Genomic DNA, 12,830 nt, shown 5'->3' with positions numbered 1-12,830 from the left:
GGGGATTTCCTGTGAAATATGAATGTGAGAGGGTGATTTTTGTGAGCCCTAATGTCCTGTGACATCGGTATTGCATTGTCATTTATAAGTTGCGAAAATATTTACTGCTTCTCCTCTCCGAAATTATAAAACTCGCGTGCGCCTGTGACCTTAATGCAACTAAACTTCAGATATCCTTCAATAAAAATAAAAAGTCCTTGAACAATTTTCATTTATAGGACATTTAGCACGAAACACCTACAATTAATCTTACTCAATGTTGCTATGAGTAAAACAGTCAGAGAAACGTCTAGACTTTGCGCTGCTGTCTTAAGCTTTCTTATATTTCTAGGTGGATGTTGTTTTTACACATTGGTAAATATCAAAGCAAATCATAAAAAGTGCAAAAAAGATAAGAAAAAATACAGAAAATATAAATAGAAAAATATCAACGGAATACAACTTGTACTCGGGTAGATACAAAGCAGCACTAACTAAATATTTTGCTCCGTCATGACGTAATGCATACTCTATCCAATCTGTGCCTTCCTCTACTGGTGACTCTTTCCGGTCCTTCATCAATTTTGAAATACGTTTCACGTTTTCTTCGTATTTCTTCTTTGACAATACTTTATTTACGGCAGCTGTGAGGTCTTCTGACGTCATCGTATGACGATCTAAGATTGTGCCAAGTCCTTTGAGTTGGACAATAGCGGCTTGTCTTGACCGATCATATAAAAAGGGAATACCTACTATGGGTACACCGTGTAAACAGATTCAAGAAAACTATTTAAATCCAGTTGAGTGACGTATACTTTGGTGGACACGTGACCTAACATTTCGTTCTGTGGAACCCAATCCACAAGCTTAACATTTTTTGGCAAGCGTGAAGGATGCGAGTTTTCTGATTTCTTCCACAAGACAGGTACTAATAAATTACCAAGTTGCTCAGTAACTGTCTGTAAGAAAGATTTACTCAAATTAAATAGACTTGTCCCAAACGACACTAAAACTATATCACTTTTATTGATGAAAGCTTCAAATTCTGCAGAAAGCTTTTCTGGAGGGCAGGCGTAAGTGCCCAGATAACTTTAACGTGTGGAACCATGGGTCATGGATATTCCAACGCAAAATCGTGAAAGATGAGAAGAATGCCTTGTGGTTTGAAGGCATCCATTGCACTGGACGATGACGATTTGGCGTATTTCCTTATCAATGCTTCAAAATATCTCATATACATCGTTCTTTGGTCAACGTAACGCTTTAAAGTCGCTAGACGATTAAAAAATGAAAGTATGTTTGAATCGTTTTCATCAGAAAGCGTGTCCAGGGACAAATAAATCGGTGCCTGACTTTGACTGCGGTATTTGACCATGGGCATTAAAGGACACATGCAAGCTAGAAGACAACTTTATTTTATTGTAATGCCTATAGCGTGAAAATAAGACGTACCAAGTTTCAAAGTCGTCCGCAAAATATTTCAAAAGATATTTAGAGTTATAATTGGTAAAAACACGATATTCGATGACCATTGCTAAAATGCCGTGAGATTGTTTAAGTCTGGGAACTGGGAAAGAGTGACGTATTAGTTGACATAAACAAGAATCGTTCTTATATCGTTCTACGACTTGCACGCAGTGCTTGCACGGCTTTCGGTAGTTTGCTATTACTGTTTTTTATTTATCAAAAATTAATGGAGTCTTCTGAAGAAGAAGCCGATTATGATATTGTCATCAACAACAATGAGGTTCAACCTTACATGTTTGAGCCTTTGGCCTACGCGCAAGGTGGTCATAGTAATGACAATTCTTCATCATCGGAAGATGAATACATTCACAGAATTGGAAATGTTGAATGGTTAGTTGCATTTTGTTGATGTTTCATTGTTTTTCCCAAAGTAAAAACAATTTTTTCATCTTTTAGGTGCGAGTGTGGCTTTTGTGTGGTCATGAGTACAGGACGGGAAAGTATAGGTTGCCAAGAGTTAAACAATACTGATCCTCGGATACATGGCGATCATATTTGTATCACACAAGAGGAAGAATTTGCCACAGTGTGTACAAACGAAGCTGTCGTAAAAACAGCTATGGTCGTGTACACACATGACATTGGACCTAGGCCTGAGAGTGAAGAAAACGAGTGAGAGTCTGACCCATTGTAGCTATTGCTCATCGTCGACGTGCTTTCTCTATCAGACCATACAGCGCTATCCTCAAAATGGTCAATTTCACATGACGTCGTCTGTGTGCTGTGATTTTTTGTTGAAATTAACTCAACCTCCGTACCTTAGCATAAAATTATCGTATTGCTGGATTTTTCACAAAAATCAAAACGGCCGAAATGGAAAGTCTATACCTCTACTTATCATATTTGGCACTTTTGTTTGAGTGGTTCTTGACCTTACGTGTTTTTGCAGACGGATTGTTATGGCTGCTTGGCATTTCACATTGCGCTTCTAAGGTACAAGGAATTTTCTATGAGTTAAAATAACAAAGAAAAGATCAAATGACATTAGTCTGAATTAGTTACCACTGTATATGTTTGTGTTTCGCTGTCTACATTTATTTTGACATCTTTTATCTTAGAGAAACTTCCTTTGAGGTAAAACGCACAAACATTTCGAGCTGATGTCGACACACCGTGGTCGTTGCCTACATGAAAGTCGTCATGTTCTGCAAGAACGTCGTCAATAATATAAAATTATAAAATTGTCCTCAATTTGGTAATGCTATATAGCTTAGTTTTTGATAAATGTAAACAAATATTGCTAACTATAACTATAATAATCCCCTCTTGCCTTCGTCTCTTCTCAAATGCAGTTCTAACATTTGTTGGCTGCTTCCTTTTAGATGCTACACTTGTGGGTTCCAGACCACAGTGTATTCAAAAATCTTGGGTACAGCATCCTTAAGGCGAAGCCGTCCTGCTGTCCATCCTACTGATTGCATCGCTTCAAAATTTTGCACGAAGGACGAACTCTCGAAATGTTGCGAGCACAATTTTGAGCTCTTTGTTGGCTTCAAATTTTTGCGTCGGATTTTTTCAATCCAAATATCTCGCATGCGCTTGTTTTCGGGAAACGAAAAAAAGAACCCTTTTGCTGCGTTTGGTGGTTCTTAGAAGAACCGTTTTTACAATTAAATGCGGCACAATAAACCATATTTTCAATGCTAAATTGTCGTGTTGTTAATGCAGGCAAAGAAGTTACCAATATATTTTGAACGAGGCGCGCAATTGACCGCGTTTAGCTAATGTCAACTATTACGTCACAACGACCTTTTTCCAATCGGTAGCCGTCGTTAGCTCGTCGGGCATTTTCAATACGTTATCCAGTGAAGCATAAACTTTAAACCTCCATATCTTCAAAAATATTTATCCTTAGAGTCTCAAACTTTGGCGAACTATTAGTTGGAGTTTATGTAAAGTACAAAAATAACAATTCGAATTTTATGTTGCATGTGTCCTTTAACCCCCAAACACTGATATCAACACGACTGACATTTAATATGTAAGCTAATATGAAACAACATCGGTTATGAAGATCGCATAACAGAATGTCTGTATGATCTTTGATTTTGTCCATAATGATTTTGTCCTCCAAAAGACTTGCGCAATGTCGTTGTTCGATCAACTGGTGGTTCGTCAAGGCTTCCTGAATGTTAAAAGAGCCCTTCAGACTTTGACCATTGTCACCAATATTGACAAAGGCTGCGAAAACTTTACGCAATTCATGGTGCGTAACCGAAGTATTAAAGACGATCAAGTCGACGTCTTGAAAATAGTCGTATATCACTCGTATGTACTCGTATGTTACTCGTATGTACTTGTATGTTACTCGTATGTACTCGTATCTCACTCGTATGTACTCGTATGTTACTCGTATGTACTCGTATGTACTCGTATGTACTCGTGTGGTGTTTTAGTCACGATCGCCGTAGCTGCTTCGCAAACGTTGGTATTTTCACAATAAAAAGGCTCGTTCTGTTGTTTATAGCTAAAACTAAATTTTGACGGAACGACAACGACAACAGACTTCCTAGTGGTATTCAATTACACGGTCAAACTTCGTACTCGTTGTCGTAGTCGTACTCTTGCTAAAGCTCCCTATTGACGGTATTAAAAATACAGAGTTAAATCGCTGATTTTCGAACTAAAAAATACTGAAATGAGCCACCTTACATTGCTTTTTAACTTATATTACACAAATAAACTCATATTCGAAAAATTGATGAAAATATGCTAATGTATATGTTACTAAATCAGTCATATTTTTGTATGTCATGGAACATGTTATAGGATCTTCAAATTCTATAGAATATGGAAATGAATGTGGCATAGCAGGAACAATACTACAGAATATTTACGTAACAGAATTTAGAATATTATATAGGATTCTTTAGGCCATCAACACAATCAACAAAAAGTAACAAGTCTTTATGATCATAGAAAAACTGAAAAGATATAATAAGCATACAAACAAAAAATATGGTTTCTAAGAATATGGCTTCATTCACAGGTCTTTTTTGAATGGCTGATAGCCGTTATATCACCTTGTTGGGGGTCTACCACCTAATGTGTTGCATGAGATTGTAGAGTGTCTGCTGCAATATGAATGTGTTATCAAAGAGATGCTAAAACATTACATCAAAGCAAATCATTATAAAGTAAATGGTTTGAGCCCGGGAGTATCGTTACATGTTTGTAAATGATGATCGTCCAGGTTAATAAAGTCCTGAGAAGGACTGTTTTTGTTGTTGTTGACTGACGTTTCGACAACCTTAGCGGTAGTCATCTTCAGAGTCAAATGAGGAGTAAACGTCAGGTTAGCCGTATTTGTTATCTGGTTTTACGTCATTGTATTGTACAGAAATGTGTATTGTCATTGTGGATTAGTGTGAAGTGAAATATTTTATTTTTTGTCGTGATGTGTGATTTAGGTGTGATGTTTTTAGTTGTAATGTGTGGGTGTCAATTGTGTAATGTCATTGTGAATTAGAACAACTAAAAACATTACACTTCACACTAATTCACAATGACAATACACAATTGACACCCACACATTACAACTAAAAACATCACACCTAAATCACACATCACAACTAAAAATAAAATATTTCACTTCACACTAATCCACAATGACAATACACATTTCCTGTACACACAATACAATGACGTAAAAACCAGATAACAAATACGGCTAACCTGACGTTTACTCCTCATTTGACTCTGAAGATGACTACCGCTAAGGTTGTCGAAACGTCAGTCAACAACAACAAAAACTGTCCTTCTCTGGACTTTATTAACCTGGACGATCATCATTTACAAACATGTAGCAAATCATTATTTTGCAAGAACTAAATGTTTGCATTTCCCGATATGATTAAAGCTATTATGATAAGCCATAATTTATAAGTGAACAGAATTTTTTTTCAAATGATAAAAATTTAAAACAGCATGTTAAGTAATTAACAGATGAACGTAAAAGGCTGACAGACAGTATAAAGTGAAATGTGGTCTACCAAAGAAACTTGACTTGTTAAATACTCACCAAACAGTCGAGTAATATACCATAGATTCACATTTTACAGGTTTATAAATCTGGTGCTAAACAAGTCATTTACCAATGTTGATTTAGCTCCTTGTAAAAATATACTATTACATTCTTTTTCTACAAATGCTGGAAATAACATGTCTTTGCTTCTTACATAAACAGAGTTTAGAAAAATTTCTGTGTTTAATTCCAATTGTGCTTTCAGTTTATACAAAAAATATCAAATTGAAATATCAAATTATAAGTTATATAAGTACAAATGGTATACAATTGAAATATGTAACAAAAAACAATCCATGTACTTTGATGAACTATATATATAAATTACTATTGTTGTGACAAGATGCTATGTTCAAAATGTAATGCTATTGAGTTTGTGTATCATGATCTATTATGAAAACAACAAAGTGCATCCAATGACATTAATTACCAAGGACGTAATAACTCAATCAACATATTCATAAGCAAAAAGTAAAAAAATATACGTACAATGAAGTAAACCAGCTGAATAACATTTTATATGAAACTCTTTAAATCAAAATGGATATCTATCCATGGAATTTATGTAAAACTGTGTGTTGTGGGTTGATCATAATGAGGAGGAACATTTCTGTAGTAAAAGCCATTTTCATATCGTTATCATCTCATTGCCGGCACTTCGTAAATTAGCCTTTATATTTAGTTTTTGTGACAAATTTTCTTGGAACCAACGGTTAGCAATTTAAGTGAGAGTATTGTTTTTGTTTCCCGTTCATAATACCCGAGTTTTAATGATGAATGTCAAGGTGGATATCTACAGATATATAACGGTGGACATCTACGGATATATAACGCATGTAGCATGTACAAAGTGCATTGTTAGTGTAACGGTGCATAATTTTTTATGTCATTGTTGTATTAATACAAATTAATGAAAATTCCGGTTTAAACTCACCTGAAAGCCTACGTATTATTCCAACATGACATGAGCACATGTACCTCTTCTTCTCCATAAAATTAGTTTTATCTTATAAAGTTCATCGTAGCATATTATACACCTGCTCTTTAAAAATAATAATTTTAACTCATTTATAAGAATGCATCGCTACGCTCACTCCTTGAAAATCCACCATATTTGTTTTATCAATTGTAGTTTTACCCAAGAGGTAGGTAGTAATTTTTACCCCCTACTTTGATTTACCCCATCTTCTGTTTACCCCATGTTCAACGTAAAGAAATTCTCCCACTTTTAGGTGTAATTATTACCGGAACACCAAAAACAGGGCAATTATTTTAATCTTTTTCATTACCCTATTAAATGGGGTAAATTGTTATACCTTGATTTTGAATTACCCTAGAAACAGGGTAATTACTATCCCACATTCGTTTACCTCATTGACAGGGGTAAAAATTACCACAATTTGGGGTGATTTTTGCCACCTGAAATTTACAATGTGAGTCAAACTTCAAGAGTCTAGTCCCATACAAACTTGTAAAACCATTCAAAAGCCAATAAATATTGTCCAGTTGACCAAACCTATCATAACTTTGGCAAAATAGTAATAAGTCAACCTGCTTCACCATGCACATGCACTGTGTAGTTTCAAAAAATGTAGATTTGACCTGTCCATCTCTGTGGGTAGTGAAAAGCAACAGGCCGACTCCTGAGCCTCAAGTGTTTTGACTTTTGACTATTAAGGTCTTCGGCTGTTTCTGCCCTTTCTGGTTTACATCAAAGATCCAAGAAGCACACAACAATATTTTTAACTTTTTGCTATTTCCTTCTCACAAAAATGTCTGGAATAAGTCAAGACTTAAGAAACTGCTATCATTGGACTCAGGTGACAATTCGTTAACAATTTGACGAAGCGATATTTGTCCTGTTATTCCTTTGATGTAACCAAGTTTACATCAAAAAACCCTGAAATGTCCTCCTATTTCCAAAAAATGTGGCTAGATCTAGGATGGAAGGGGTACAACGACGAAAAATGCGAAAAAACTCATTTTCGTAATAGAAAATATAGCTCTTTTGCCCGCTTGAGCCGCCATCTTGGAATGTTCAATTTGCAACCATTGAGTTTTATAATAACTAGAGCGGCTAACTTTACTGGGGCGAGGATGCCAAAAAAATGGCGGCAAAAGGACATATTTCCGCTGAAATGATCGCTTTGCAGAAAAATAATATTCTCGACCTCCCCCTGGTGTCTATAGTATATTATAAAGAATTTTTCAAAAACAAACACGATATCACAGAATATGGATAGCGTTAGTTCCATATTCTGTGACGATTCTTTTTTGGCATTTCTTTTATAATGCCAACACTTCAATCGTTCAATTGTTGTATGTCGTAGTTTCCACAAGAAGGAACATATCGCTTCTCTCAGGTGAGGTAGGTGTTTGTTTTGTTAGTCCGTCAACGATTGAAAAGCAATTATACATGCACTTGAAAAGCCATAAAATACATATTAAAGATCGTATTTTTTAAGACTGACTTGAACGCCAAATATACTGATGTTTTCCTGTTTTTGTTTATAGAGATTGATGATATATGGTTAATATAATCCAATAACTTTATAATTTCTAAAAAGCTTTTAAGCTTCTAGCATAAAAGTACACTATAGGTATGTAATTCATTTGGTTTTATTGCCTTGCTATGACATATCTACTTGGACTTCATCATTCATGTATGGACAAAACACCAGATGTGGATACTCAGAGAACAAAATGCACTACCAACTGCTTATGAAATTTATTATTGAGGTGAAAACTGTGTTAATCAATCAAATTATAGTGCACTTTTATTGCAAAGATAGAAAAAAACAAAACAAAGTGAAAAAGAAAGGTAGAAGTATTAAAACTACAAATCAATTATAAACACTATTGGAAGCATAAGTGTTTTGATGATTATTTGCATTTTGCCCAATTCATATATCAATACAACAAAATCAAAATGTGCTACAACTGTACAAGTATTTGATGCAGTTGCACTTCAGAACATCACAAAAAGGTTACTTAAAGTAATTTCTATACAATATTGTTTGTTTTCATTTACCAAACCTATGCAGACTTGAGTCTTTTTGAAATTTCATATAAAACTCAATTACAGAAAATCCGTAAATATCCAGAGATTTAATATGTACTTTTTTAAAGAAACAAGTAAAAATCCTACAGTAGTGGCGAAAAAAGCCATTGCCCATTGCATGAAAAGAAGCAAAATAGCAATGATAACAAATAAGCTAACTTCTCTCTCGTGAACAGAATAACCGGTAAAAAGTTTTAACCACAAAATTTCTATCTTCTTGGCTTTGTAACGCCTGAAAATTGCGATTGCAAGTTCGGCACTCGATGGATGCCTTATTCAGAGTGTACGGTTGACAGTGAAAACATAAAACGACTGGCTTAAAATGAGCGGTGAACATCTGAGCCCAGGTAGAGTGATATCCTAATTTATTGATGTTTGAAAAGAACTTGTTCATTCAATTTCTTCCTTACTATTTGTCCACATTGATTTTGTGTCTTTTCTTTTCCAATATGGTACAATCGAATTTTACTGTAAATCTTCCCGATGTTTGTAATCAAGCTGTGGATATGTTTGTTTTTTAACTGTTGTATCAAGCATATGATGATGGAGCTCTTTAAACAACGTGGATATCCTACAGGATCCTAATACTGAGGCTGCAATTGCATGAACAAGCCTTTTTTCTAGTTGAAAATTGCCATCATTTGCCTCTAACATTCGTTCAAATTACTTCTCGGTTTCTTCGAAAATCTGAACAACACTTTGTGTTGGTTTGTAGAGCTTGCGTCGTTCTTTCAACTTTAAAAATTTGGTATGAATGTATCAGAGTCAAGAGAAGTACAGCAGTTGTGACAGTCTAGTTGTTTCTTCAGCTTCTTCGCGACATATTCAGCAATATAGGAAATTAATGCTCTCTTGAATTCTGATATGGCTGAAACAATAGGTGAGTCACAATAGTCGTGATCTGCTTGAACTGGATTTCTTTTAGTTAAATCATATTTCCGCATTAGTAAAGCACTTGCAATGGTATTGGTGTTGTTTTGAGTGTTGCAATTATCAGAAACCACACTGATAATATATATAGGTGTTTGTAAATGTAGATCGTCCAGGTTAGTATAGTCCTGAGAAGAACTGTTCTTGTCGTTGTTGACTGACGTTTCGACAACCTTAGTGGTAGTCAACTTCAGAGTCAAATTTTTTTTTTTGACTCTGAAGATGACTACCGCTAAGGTTGTCGAAACGTCAGTCAACAACAACAAAAACAGTCCTTCTCAGGACTATACCAACCTGGACGATCGACATTTACAAACATGTAACGATACTCCCGGGCTCAAACCATTTACTTTAATATCTATAGGATCCTCTTTTCACAGTTTCCATTGTCACTTTTTATTTGGCTACATAAAAGAAGCCTCTTATATGCAGCTGTAAATAGTTGAGTTGTAGGATTGTTGTTAAATCCTCCAGCTGATCGCACTGCTCCAAAAAAGAATTCTAAATGATCTTGACTAAATTTGTAGGTAAGAAGATATTTAAGTGGAGCATCGTGGGTCTCAACAAGCTCATTGAACGTCAGCTGTATGCTCTTGATTGCTACTAAAAATCCAATAAATCCAGTCTTTCTTCGAGATGTATGCATGGTTTCACCACTTGGAAATTTTTTAGACGTAGTATATACTCAAATGCCTCCCCAAGAAATGGATTCCACTGGTTTTTGTTTTACATGCTGAGTGGTGACTTGTATCCTTTAGCTAGAGGATTTCTGGAAATCAGGATGTCGAAGAGGTGATCAAAAACACGTATGAATTTAACTGTTGCTTCCATTCCTTGAAATTGAGGAATTTTTAACTCATTTGAACGGTACTCAATGGCATCAGCTACACTGGAACTAATAGCTTTAGCAGCTAAGTTGACCTTTATCTTCTGTTGCTTCAATTAGATATGAGCCATTTTCAACTTATTACCAAGTCGGAGACCTTCTGCTTCTTGTAACCTCTGAAGCTCAACTAAATACTGCCATTGGACCCTTCCTCCATCTTTATCTATGAGAATAACCCCTTCTGCTAGTGAATTTTTAACCAACTTTAGCATGTGGCATACATCTAGTAGCACATAAATTTTTTCCTTTTGATCTTGTGGATGTGGTAAACATGGAATCATGCTAGATGCCTTCAATGTTGCACCCAATAAAGATAACGTAGAGAAATGACAAGATGGACCATCACATGATATTGAGATCACTTTAACACTAACATCATGTAGACGCTGAATGCAGACTTTCACCATATTAGCAGGTTGTATACCACCAAGAGTATCTATTAAAAATTAACCACAAGGGACTTCCAAGGATTCATTTAAACTGACCACCATGAAGACCAATGCATCTTTTGCTGCAGGTAACGAATCATCTGTGACACCATTTCCAATATCAACATAGCCATGATATCTTTTACAATGCCATGAAATATGCTTTTTTATAGCCATTTCATCTAACATCTGCGAGCAGACAACATCTTTCCAATTATTTTAGCTTCTTCTACCTTAACTTATAGGGCGTTATAAGCTGGTTTTTTGAATATTGGGTCTGCAGCAACTATTCCATACCATCGTCTAATTTGTGATTGACTTGGTAGTGCTTTAAAGTAAATGGTTTGAACCCGGGAGTATCGTTACATGTTTGTAAATGTCGATCGTCCAGGTTGGTATAGTCCTGAGAAGGACTGTTTTTGTTGTTGTTGACTGATCTTTCGACAGGCTTAGCGGTAGTCATCTTCAGAGTCAAATTGCTAGTGCTTTGTTGAAAGTTTTTCTCACAAACTCATATGCTTAAGCAGAATTTTAAAGTCAATGCAAATGATTTCAACATTGGTGAGTATCGCTATCCCTTTCTTGACTTTTTTGCTGTCATTCTTCTCATTAGTGCCAAAGTCACACCACTAAATGTCTGACTAAGCATTTCTTCACAGTTAGTTGAAACTAGATTGTTTTGCTTGAGGAAGTTAACAATTTCTTTCATAGAAGCTACTTTTTTTTAAGCTCCTAGATCGTTGGTGGCAAGATTTTAGTTTTATTTTTAAAGACTGAACTTTTTATTTTTTATTTTTAGCTCCTGTTCAAATTCTGCTCCACATTACTGAAAGAATTGGAGTTTCCATTTTCTTCTGAGCACTGCTTTTTTGTTGGTGGACCATCGTCTTTAACATCATATAATGAAACTTCCTCTAATTATAGATTTCTAATTTCTGCGTTTTCAACTTCTATCAGCTGACAATTGCCTCTTTTCGTCTTTCTTAATGATGGCCGCTTACGTCTTTTTTCGAGCTAAAGTGCTTTTTGCACATATGCTGGGTATTTCTTGAATCGTGTTGGCACTGCAGTTTGTTTCAAGGTCACTTTATGTTACATCTATCAATACAACTCTCCCTAAAATGATCTGAACACACAACAGAAGTTTTGCTTGGGTACCAATCCTTGCGAGTTGTATTTTTATCCATTGTTTTTTCCTTGTTTCGTCTAAAGGAACCTTTAGAATGGGCAGTGAAAATGGAAAGGAGTCGTGTTAATGATAGTATTAACTAAACCAGATTAAGTTCTTGTGTGGGTCCTGTGGGAACATTTGAAGCTACATTTTTCAAGAGCCAGAGTAAGTAATGACATCGCAGACTTTCTCAATCTTCTACCTCAATTATGTAATTCTTATTATGTTGGTCAGGGAAAAATTGAACGATGTATAAATATTGTATTAATTGCTTGATGTATAGTATGTATAATATACGTACATAACTGTGGGTGTACAAACAGCTACTCTATGTTTAATGTGTTTTCAAGGTAATCAATTCTTTTAGAAATAAAAAGTCTACAAATAAATGCTCAATATTAGTAATTGTATGTTTATTAATAGAATTTGTGCTTGTGTCATGTGTTACTGACTCATATATGGGTGCTCTGTTCTCATGTGGCATCAGTTTGGCCAAGTTGTTTGGTTTCATCAAAGTTTCAACATTAAATATTGAGTGAAATGTAATAAGTAGGAATACTTTTGCTGTATGGATTTTTTGCAAACTTGGCCGCCCCTGAAAACACCATATTCATCAGTTTTTCGGAAAAATATATTGGTAATATGCACTTTGTCTTTAATATATACTATCTTTATATCTTCAAAGAAAATTCGAATTAGGTGTTTACCATTATCTTCTTTGAAAAAGTTTAACTTTTTTTAAAGTAGTACACTGTTCAAAAAGTGTTGAAAATGCCGCACTATACTCCTGCTAACCAAGTAGTTAATGAAATCTTTAAAATGGG

General features: G+C 35.2%; 1 pseudogene; it reads right to left on the bottom strand.

Annotated features, from left to right (window-relative positions):
- Positions 1–327: 327 nt before the first annotated feature.
- Positions 328–10,814, bottom strand: LOC124452112 (annotated as a pseudogene).
- Between the last annotated feature and the right edge of the window lie 2,016 nt (positions 10,815–12,830).

This window comes from Xenia sp. Carnegie-2017, unplaced genomic scaffold, assembly GCF_021976095.1.
Source record: "Xenia sp. Carnegie-2017 unplaced genomic scaffold, XeniaSp_v1 HiC_scaffold_24, whole genome shotgun sequence".
Lineage (NCBI taxonomy): Eukaryota > Metazoa > Cnidaria > Anthozoa > Malacalcyonacea > Xeniidae > Xenia > Xenia sp. Carnegie-2017.
Note: the sequence above shows the minus strand (reverse complement) of the source record. Positions and strands in the feature narration are given on the sequence as shown.